Here is a 9,236-nt window from a genome sequence, read left to right on the forward strand (position 1 = left end):
TGAAAAGGCATGTAACACATATCTTCTCCTGAAAGATGAGCTTTTTCATCCAAGCTAGATTCAATTAAAAGGCAAACAGATGAAGATATCAAACTATAATTGTTACATTGTGACAAAATGTGATTTCCATGTCTGCTGTGATAGCATGACTACTTGTCCCACCATCTAGCATACCAATAGCTTTGACCCTGTCCCAATGAGACCATTTAATTTTGGACGCACGAGTGCTTGTGATAGTTTTGGGAAATAAAAATCTGGCCCTAAAATAACTTAATAAAACATTCTAGCTCTGATTTTTTAAAAACAATCTAATATATCCATTCTCACATACTGACATTTACATGGTCTGTTCATAATGATTTAAAAAAAACTTGTTTGCAAATTTGACATATCAGTACCTTTAGTTACAGCAGCATTAAAATTGGAGTATAGTGAGCACAAGTGAGATAATTAATGATAGCGCATTGATTTACGTGTCCTTGTCTACACAATGCCAACCTCACAATGCAAATGTTAAGGCCACATACACTGAGCAGTCAGTATTAATACACTCCAGTGACCACAAATAATATCCTGGTCGTCTTGAAAATCATCCACTGAAGCATCTGATGCATCTGCATCAATGTCATTCTCTGGTTCAATTGTCTCTGAAAATAAATTATAACTTGTTGCAGATTGAATACAAAAATTGGTTTCAAAAACAACCTGTCTTTTATTCTGATTAAGCAGACATGATAAGTCTTTTAGTGAAAATGCAGTGTCAATATAACCATCCATTCAGGAGTAGCAGTATCAAGATTTTCTACACTGTGGTGGCAGTACTGGATGCCAGATATCCATTCATCAGGAGTAGCAAAGACAAGATTTTCAAGATGACAATTGTAGCCGTAATATTGGATGTCAGAGAGGCATCATTTTCATTCAGGACCAACTAGACTTAAGGATGAATGTGGGGGTTTCAATAGAACTGAGCAAAATTGGATAATTTGATCTGGGGATCCCAAGACCCAAGTATTTATTAGTACAGTGTAACCTAATTTACAAGGCCACAGGTGATATTTTGTTTAGTGAAGGACATGTAAGCTTGTTATCATGATATATCCGACAAGGTGATAAGTTATTTATTATTATATTTTACCCAAGTTTACTGAAAATGGATTAAGACATGTTTCAATGTACTCAAATTATGCAAGACAACTGAATTTTAAGCATGTACTCCAAAGTATTCAGCATATATTTTCATAAGCATAATGGTGTTTTCATAAATATATACCATCCCATTGTACATATTCTGTATGTTTGTTCATGTTATAAACAGTAGCACACATTGATACAAAATTGGGAACATTCACTCAAACAGAGCTGAATACATGGTTCTACCACTTTTTAAATGAAAAATTCCAGAAATCTATGCTTGGCAGCCAGAGTAGTTACTGAAATAATAAGACCTTTGCAAATGAAAGACTGTGTCATCTAAACAAGTTTTACACAAGTCCTCGGTTAGCTGATTACCTTTACAGCATAAATACCTAACTTTGTGGCACAGTGCGCACAAATCAAAAGGGATATCCAAAGGACTTAGTCTTGTCAAATGCAGTAGCAAGATGTATAGCCAGAGGATCATCAGAGTGGCTAATTTGTGATCCATTACTTGCATCTTATTGGAAGGACAACAGAATTTGTACACTACCTGTCATCTTTCCATACACCTGTTGAACCCGATTTGACCACAGCACGAAAAAAAAAAAGATGGGAGTGAGAACGTGCCTCCAGCAACACCAACTGTGCTTGCCTTGCCTATGCACAGTACATTGGAGGAGTATACAGGCTTGATCAGAATACAAGGACAAATCGTTCTGAGAAGTCTATGTGGTGGTACTGAAAAGCAGAAGCGATGTTGCAGGAGCAGTTGTTGTACAATGCCGATGTCATTGAGGGAACAGTCATTGATCATAATCCACCTAGTAAAAGGAAATGGGACTTGCTGTCATTTCGTCTTGATGTTACTCATGCACTTACTGGAACATTCAGGTCCACGCACCCTTTCAAGCGTCCCAGAAGCGAAAGCAGCAATGACAGTAGACTTGATGACAAAGGCCATTGGCCAACATGTGCAGATGGATCAGAGATTGTGCCTTGTATGCAACAAGAAACATTGCAATTATTTGGCAAGCAACCCTGGTACATCAGTGAGAGATCACCCACACAAAAGGACCAAACAAACAATGGTTTGTGAGCAGTATGATGTTCCCCTGATGTTCCCCTATACAAGTCAATGAAAATATGCTGCCAACATTTACTAAGATCGTGAAAGTTACTTAGTGTTAAATGGTAGTATTTCCCTTGTAGTTACTTAGTGGTGAAATGGTTAAAATCTGGTCTCATTTTCTTTAAAAGCAGAGACTGATCTGTTACCTAACTGCATAATCTGCGAGGCAAAGTTCAAAATTAAAGAATCCCATCTATTTTCTTTTGAAAATGGGTCATATGCAGTCGCTATGATGGACAAATTAGGTCTTATGCTATTCTTATGCAGCATTCCTTTGCTTTTAAAAATATTCTACAATTTTTATGATGAGTGGAATTAAAGAGATGATGATATAACTGATAAAGACATATTGTTATTGTTCTAATTGCATATTTTTAATTAATGTACCTGAAAATAATAATCTATATACACGCTAGCATAAGATATAATTCCGTGAGAAAAGGCATAATGATTAGGCCAAAATAGTAATGGTTACCACGTAAGAAAACACAATACCCTTTCAGTCACGAGCCCGACAGGCTAACACCTGAGCCATCATTGCTTCTGCATCCATCAACTGCCTCATATGATATGCAGGCAGGTACATCAGCCCAATTCTATACCATTAAGTCCACAGGGGCAAAGTGGTTGTTCAGAAGAAAGTTTTAAAAGTCTGTCTAGATTTAGTACCAGAAACAAATTTTATGGCAGACTGGAAACATTTGTATAAACTTAAAATCCAGAATATTTTTATGAAGAAAACTAATTGGTCAATTTATGTTGATAGGTTTTTAAGAAGGTAATGTAATGATTTCTTTAGTAATGGTGACACTATTTGGTGGTGAACTGACATAATTTGTACAAAATGTTATGGTCCTCATACCATGATGCTTTGTTTTAGAGAACACATTGTCTAAAATTGTTGTTTTTATTAATTTTCAGTTTCAAAAGCCATATTTTATGTTTGATCAACAATATTTGCACACATTTGAAAGGCGTTTGTGCTTGGATAATCTGTGCCTAAGTTAAATGAAGCTGATCTGGCATTTTCTAAGAAGCTGAAATTAGCAAATTGTTTAGGGATACTGGACAACACAATAGACAAAGGGTCAAACCATTAGCACACTTGGCCTCATGACCAGGTGTGCGCAAAATTCAACACATGAGTTACCTTCTTTAGAGCTGATCAAGTATTATTTTGTATCTTGCAATGCTCATCTAATTATACAATCAAACACCCACTGTTTATCTACTGCATCTGGAAAGGTTCTTGAAATTAAAACAAACAAATATGCAGCAAACAAATGAATATTGTATCCAGGAAGTATTTGCATTCATATAACATTGTTAAAAATAATTCCGAACGGTACAATGTATTACAATGCCAATTAATAAAAAATCAGAATCAGAGTAGTGGGACCTATAACATGTCGATGACAAAAGGTGAAAGTGTACCATTTTAACGTAAAATGTAGTGATATGCATGACATGAAAAACAATAAAGAAAAAGAATAAAGAGTCATGCTGAGATGATATAACATATCTTGTCCCCTGATAAGTCCATATATCTTTCTTGTTGTACACAAATTGCTTCCATTGTAACATACATAACAGATACTGAATGCAGAAAATTTATGTATCAAAAGGCACCTATATGCAACTTGCAAGTTTGGTTGAAAGTGTATTAACAGTGAGAGATTTATACTCCGGAAACAAAACTATTTAGACAGAAAGACAAAGCATTATCCACTATTTTGTTATATACCCGTTTGATAAAGAAAGTTGCTGTATGTATCAGTGATAGCTTACCTAAATATACCAAGCAAACATTCACGCTTGCCCAGTTGCCTGATGCAACTAATTTTAGTGACAAGAAATTGTTTCCCCACACAATCAAGCATAAACAAGTCTTTGTGTGAATTCCCAGCAATTTAATTCCTTTAAAAATGAAGCACTACACAAACCAAATAAAAACCCATATGGAACTAATGTACAGTATTTGTTTTTTTATTAAAGAAATCCTTTTGAACAGAGTTATACCTCAAAATAGACATCAAAATAATATTGAAACATGGAGTCGTATAAATAAAATCATGTTTGTAAACGTCTAACAGTCTGACCTCTAGAAAACTTGGCAAAAAATATCCAATTGACTCTGATGCTGATAAGCTAATAAAAAAGATGAAAGATTTAGTACAGGTGTGCAAATATGACATGGCAATAGATGCAGGTTCTACAGTCAAGTAGATGGACATATCTCAAAAAGATATAGGATTTGTGCCATTACAGAAAAACGTTCTAATCTAATGCTAAAGCAAGCAAAACAAAAGCTTACTAGATGCAATATTTTCTCCTTCAACCAGGATAACATGGACAGGTTCCATTTCTTCTTTCTCAACCTGATGACCACCTATCTTCTGGATGAGACATTTCAGTTCATCTGTAAGAGAAAAAAAATGAATAATGTAAATTTCTTCTATTAAACAGTTTCTTATAAATGAAGAAATACAAACGTTCAAACATTAAAATATTCATCACCTTCAACTCCATTCATAATGTGACCTAGAAAGACAGGAGTAATGACTTGGTTTCATCATGATCTTTCAAACCGAGCCATTAACTGGACACATGTCAATAGAACACACATGTCCCCACACCAATTGTGACCTTGATGTGCTCTGCATATATTTTGTACTTCCAAGATAGTGCCATGTAGAAGGTAAAGTTGTTATCATTTGCAACATGCACAATGGAGAGAATGTTGGCACACCTCTATGTTATTTTCATGTACTATGGCTGAAATTTCTTTGGATATTGTACTTGTGGAAACTGAAAATGATCTAAGGCACAGCGCTAACCAGGATGGCTGCTCCCATGTGCTTGAAAAAACAGACTGAATTAGTCTAAATTATTAAAACAGGAAAACAATTTTGCCAGATCAGATAATACCAGATAAAAAGTAAACAAAAGTTATCAGCTTGCTTTTTTTAAATACAATTTACCTTGAAGTCCATGAAGTGAAAACGACCAAGTGGAGTAAGCAGTTGTTTTTAAAGGTGAACATCTTAAGTAAGACCAATCTGTATACTCTATAGTCCAAATTACACCCATCAATCACACCAAATAAAGGGAATTAAAAGTTGTTTTAACAATACCTTAGATATTTGAGGTATTATTTAAATAGCCAGAGCAGAGTCAAAAATCTGGGAAGGTCTTTTTATTTTAAAATTCAACCCCATATAAATATGAAATTGTACAGAAATACCTTTACAGTATAAAAAATGGCCCCAAAACTGAACTGTTTGCAAAACTTGACCAAAGTCACTTCAGCATGAAATGCAGGTATATGGGCAATGGTGAGCAACTTTTAATGGAATGATGTTGTACTCACCAACATGTGTAACATGATGGTCTATACACCTGACTTCTCCCCCAAAATACTTGATAACTTGTTTTAGTACATATCCTTTTAATCTTAAACAGCTGATCTGGCATTCGACATGGATGTTCAATCTGTAATTCTGTATTGCACACTCAGCCTAGAACTATTTTTACCAGTTAAAATATTAAATAACAGTCCATTTATAAAATATCATGAATAATTTATTTCTATGCATTATAAATTATTAATAAATACCAACACAAGTTTGTAATTTTAAAAATTGCAGTCATATTTGGTGAATAGGGCCTCTTTTGCCGCTGGGGATAATGGGAGAGTGCCGTAAATAGCGACGGGCAGTTTGTGCATTTCACAGTATCTAGACTGAGAAATTTAGTTAGTTGAGGTGGACAACAATGTCTTGGATATAATGCTTGGCAATGAATTGTCAGATGAAGCTGGTGTGCAAACTGATACCAAACATGAGACAGAGAGAACAAATACTCTGCCGCTGATATTTTGCATCAAAAGTGGTAAAAATCCAGACAAATGAAGAAAGACTAAGAGAGACATGTCAAGATTCAACGAAGGGTTATTTAGCTAGTTTTATGAGTCGATGAGCAACAACGTATGCAGATGACTAAAGTTTTAAAATGCATTAATTTTGGTCAATTTTCCCTGTGCCTTGATGATGTTCTATGCACTGTAGTAAATATCTGCATGTCAGATTTTGTTGCTGGACAAATGCTTGGCTTATTCAGTGTAGAATTATACCGGTGGGAAATGTCACTTTTAGATCCTGGCATGGCATCTTACACAACAGCAACTCAGGACCTGCCCAGTGTAATTTATTAATTATGTATATAAGTGAAGACCCCACACAACAGCAACTCGGGACCTGCCTGGTGTAAATTCTTAATTATGCAAACAAATGAAGACCTTATGCACAGCATGGCATCATTATATAAATCAACAACTCAAGACCTACCCGGTGTAATTTCTTAATTCTGCAAACAATTGAAGACCCCATGCATAACATGGCATCTTACACATCAGCAATTCAGAACTGGCCCAGATAATGTTTATAGTTAAGCAACCAAGTCAAAACGGTATACAAACAACTGCATCTAACAGTAACTCTGAACATACATAAAGAATGTACGATTTTCAGACAAAAACCAGTTCACTTTTATCAATCAATGTGACCATGACCTTTGACCTCTCCATACTTACAACTGTGTCTAGTGACTCAAGTGCAAGTAAATTATCATGTTTGGTTAAGATTTGTGCTGCAGAACTTAGGTTACTGGTATTGAGCTAACAAACAGATTAACATGACCCTAAATTTTGTATGCAACATTTCTCCGCAAATTAATCAATTATGCATTTATTATAATCTTTCTACCAATTATCACCTACTTTCACTGACCATTTCTCAATTAGAAAAGGAGTGAAATGAGGAAAGCTTGACCAAGATTGCCACCAGGATATAACCCTGATTGTGATGTGCTGCACATTCTTTCACAGTGTTTACAAGCGTACAAAGTTTCATTCTACCATCTCAAATAACCACAGGGTAACAAAGCAGAAATGAAAAACTGTTGTGATCTTGACCCTCATGTAGGACCCAAATTCAGTAAATTGCAATACACAGGTGTACTAAGTATCATACAGCATTTTAAGCTAAATAGTGTAAAGAAAGAGTGACAGACTAACGAAGAACCCGTAAAGTGGGAAAACAACCTGTCAAAGAAGTCAAAGTGCGTTGGAAAGAATATCCTCCCAGTTTTTATTCTTGGATCGACGCTTTGCAAGTCATCGACAATAAAAAGATGTGATCATCATGCCCTTCCACACATCCTCAGCTACCGCTACCATTGCATCGACGACTCCTCCACCAAGATCTTCTCAGCAAGATCTATAAAAACATCCGTTGTGGGTGTGGTGTGGAGAAAGTGTGCCTAAAACGCAAATCGTCTTTTTCTGTCAAATCTTTGTAGTGTATTGTGTCATGGGTGCGGCCAATGCAAATCTCAGTTTGCAGCAAGGAGGCAAACAATTGTGGACCATTTTATTGAGCAGTTGCATCAGATATCTTCTTCCCAATCCTTACCTGAAATACTCCTCGAACGGGAACGGTGGGAATCTTGCGTCCAGCATCACTTGCCACTCCAACAACAGCAGCCACATTTTGGTCAGAAAGACTCCTCTGACTTCGAGTGCCCCTCGGATAACAGAACACTGGAATTAAGAAAAACAACCAATTTTACTTAACCTTACCCAGTGTAGATCCATGAATGTATTTCCCAATAATACTTTGTGTTGTTTCACGGTCAAATTACCTCAGGTCATCCAGTCAGATCACGAAGCCCCATGGGAAGCGGCTTTGTTGGAAATCATTCACTCTACTCAAATCTAAAACATCACTGAAAAGCAAAACATTTTTGAGGTCGAAATCCTGAACGAACAATTGCAACAAGTTATGAATGAAATCGGGTTTTCAGGTGACACAAGACCAGCAAACAATCCGTCAGTCAGTATCTACACTATGAAAATTCCGTCAGGCTATTAGTTCAGTGGTCAACATTTGGTGGAGACCATTGCTTTCAGGTTCGTGTTAGCCATTGACAAAGCTCTGAACAGAGTGAAAAAAAGCGTCACCCTCGAGTATCATAAAGTGACTCGTCGCCTACTGATGAAATTTCAGGATAGCCAAACGTTGTTCCTTCAGTTTTAATCTTGTCTTGTTTGAGATTTTAGGTGGAGACACAAAAATGTCCCCGAGTTTCAAGCCGAAGATCAACAGCAATATGGAATTGTACAAGTTTTTTCGTTCCCCTGTAGAACTGAACCAAGGACTCAATTTGATCTTTGTTTACTCTGATGTGGTGGAGTACAACGTGGTGGGACACACCTTTGTACCGTTTCTACGTGTCAATCCTTTCAAAGTAGATTCTGCCATGGTCACTGACGAGAAGGGTGGAAACGCCTATCACGTTCACCGCGAATTCATACATCCTCACTATTTACCCGTCAGTAAGTCGTATTTTGACACTGTCAACATTGCTATAAAAAGAGATCTGGGACAAAATATTCCATTCACGAAAGGAAAAGTCGCGGTGAAACTCCATTTTCGAAAACGATTCTCTAACAACTCATAAGTCATGTATCCATTGTACTGAGGCGTCGCTCGACAGCGTTTAGGAGATATGCTGAAATCAGCCTTTCGTTCAGTGACTCCGGTGCTGAAACCGATGGTGACACGAGAATTGCACGCTTTGAAAGATTCCGCATTGACACAGGGCAAAGAATTTCTACAAAATGTCATCATTGACAAACAAAACCATAAAGAACCTTTCTTGAGGGCGGGCAAAACTGTCTTACTTCAAGCTGGCAAATATATTTTGGGCCGACTAGAAACGTCAGTAAATGCCCTGGGCGCTGCCGAGTCAGGCATTCCCGTTTCCCTGACGCCACAGCAAGAACAAAGCAAAAATAGACGACGAAAACACCCCTTCAGAAGACCTTACACTCATAAAGCTAGAAAGACTAAGAAATGAAGAACTGCTCGAGACTTAGCCTTTTTTGATTATGAAAAAATGATTCACC

At 36.7% G+C, this 9,236-nt stretch overlaps 1 long non-coding RNA gene across 1 annotated transcript; it reads right to left on the reverse strand.

Annotated features, from left to right (window-relative positions):
- Positions 1–379: 379 nt before the first annotated feature.
- On the reverse strand, positions 380–8,936 carry LOC149771364 (uncharacterized). The gene is made up of 3 exons (XR_016418308.1): positions 7,741–8,936; positions 4,584–4,688; positions 380–647 (listed from the first exon to the last, which is right to left on the reverse strand). It is a non-coding gene; the product is annotated as an uncharacterized LOC149771364 (long non-coding RNA).
- Positions 8,937–9,236: the final 300 nt, after the last annotated feature.

The sequence above is a fragment of the Sinohyriopsis cumingii genome, unplaced genomic scaffold (assembly GCF_028554795.1).
Source record: "Sinohyriopsis cumingii isolate HCF-2022 unplaced genomic scaffold, ASM2855479v2 utg001923l, whole genome shotgun sequence".
NCBI classification, from domain to species: domain Eukaryota; kingdom Metazoa; phylum Mollusca; class Bivalvia; order Unionida; family Unionidae; genus Sinohyriopsis; species Sinohyriopsis cumingii.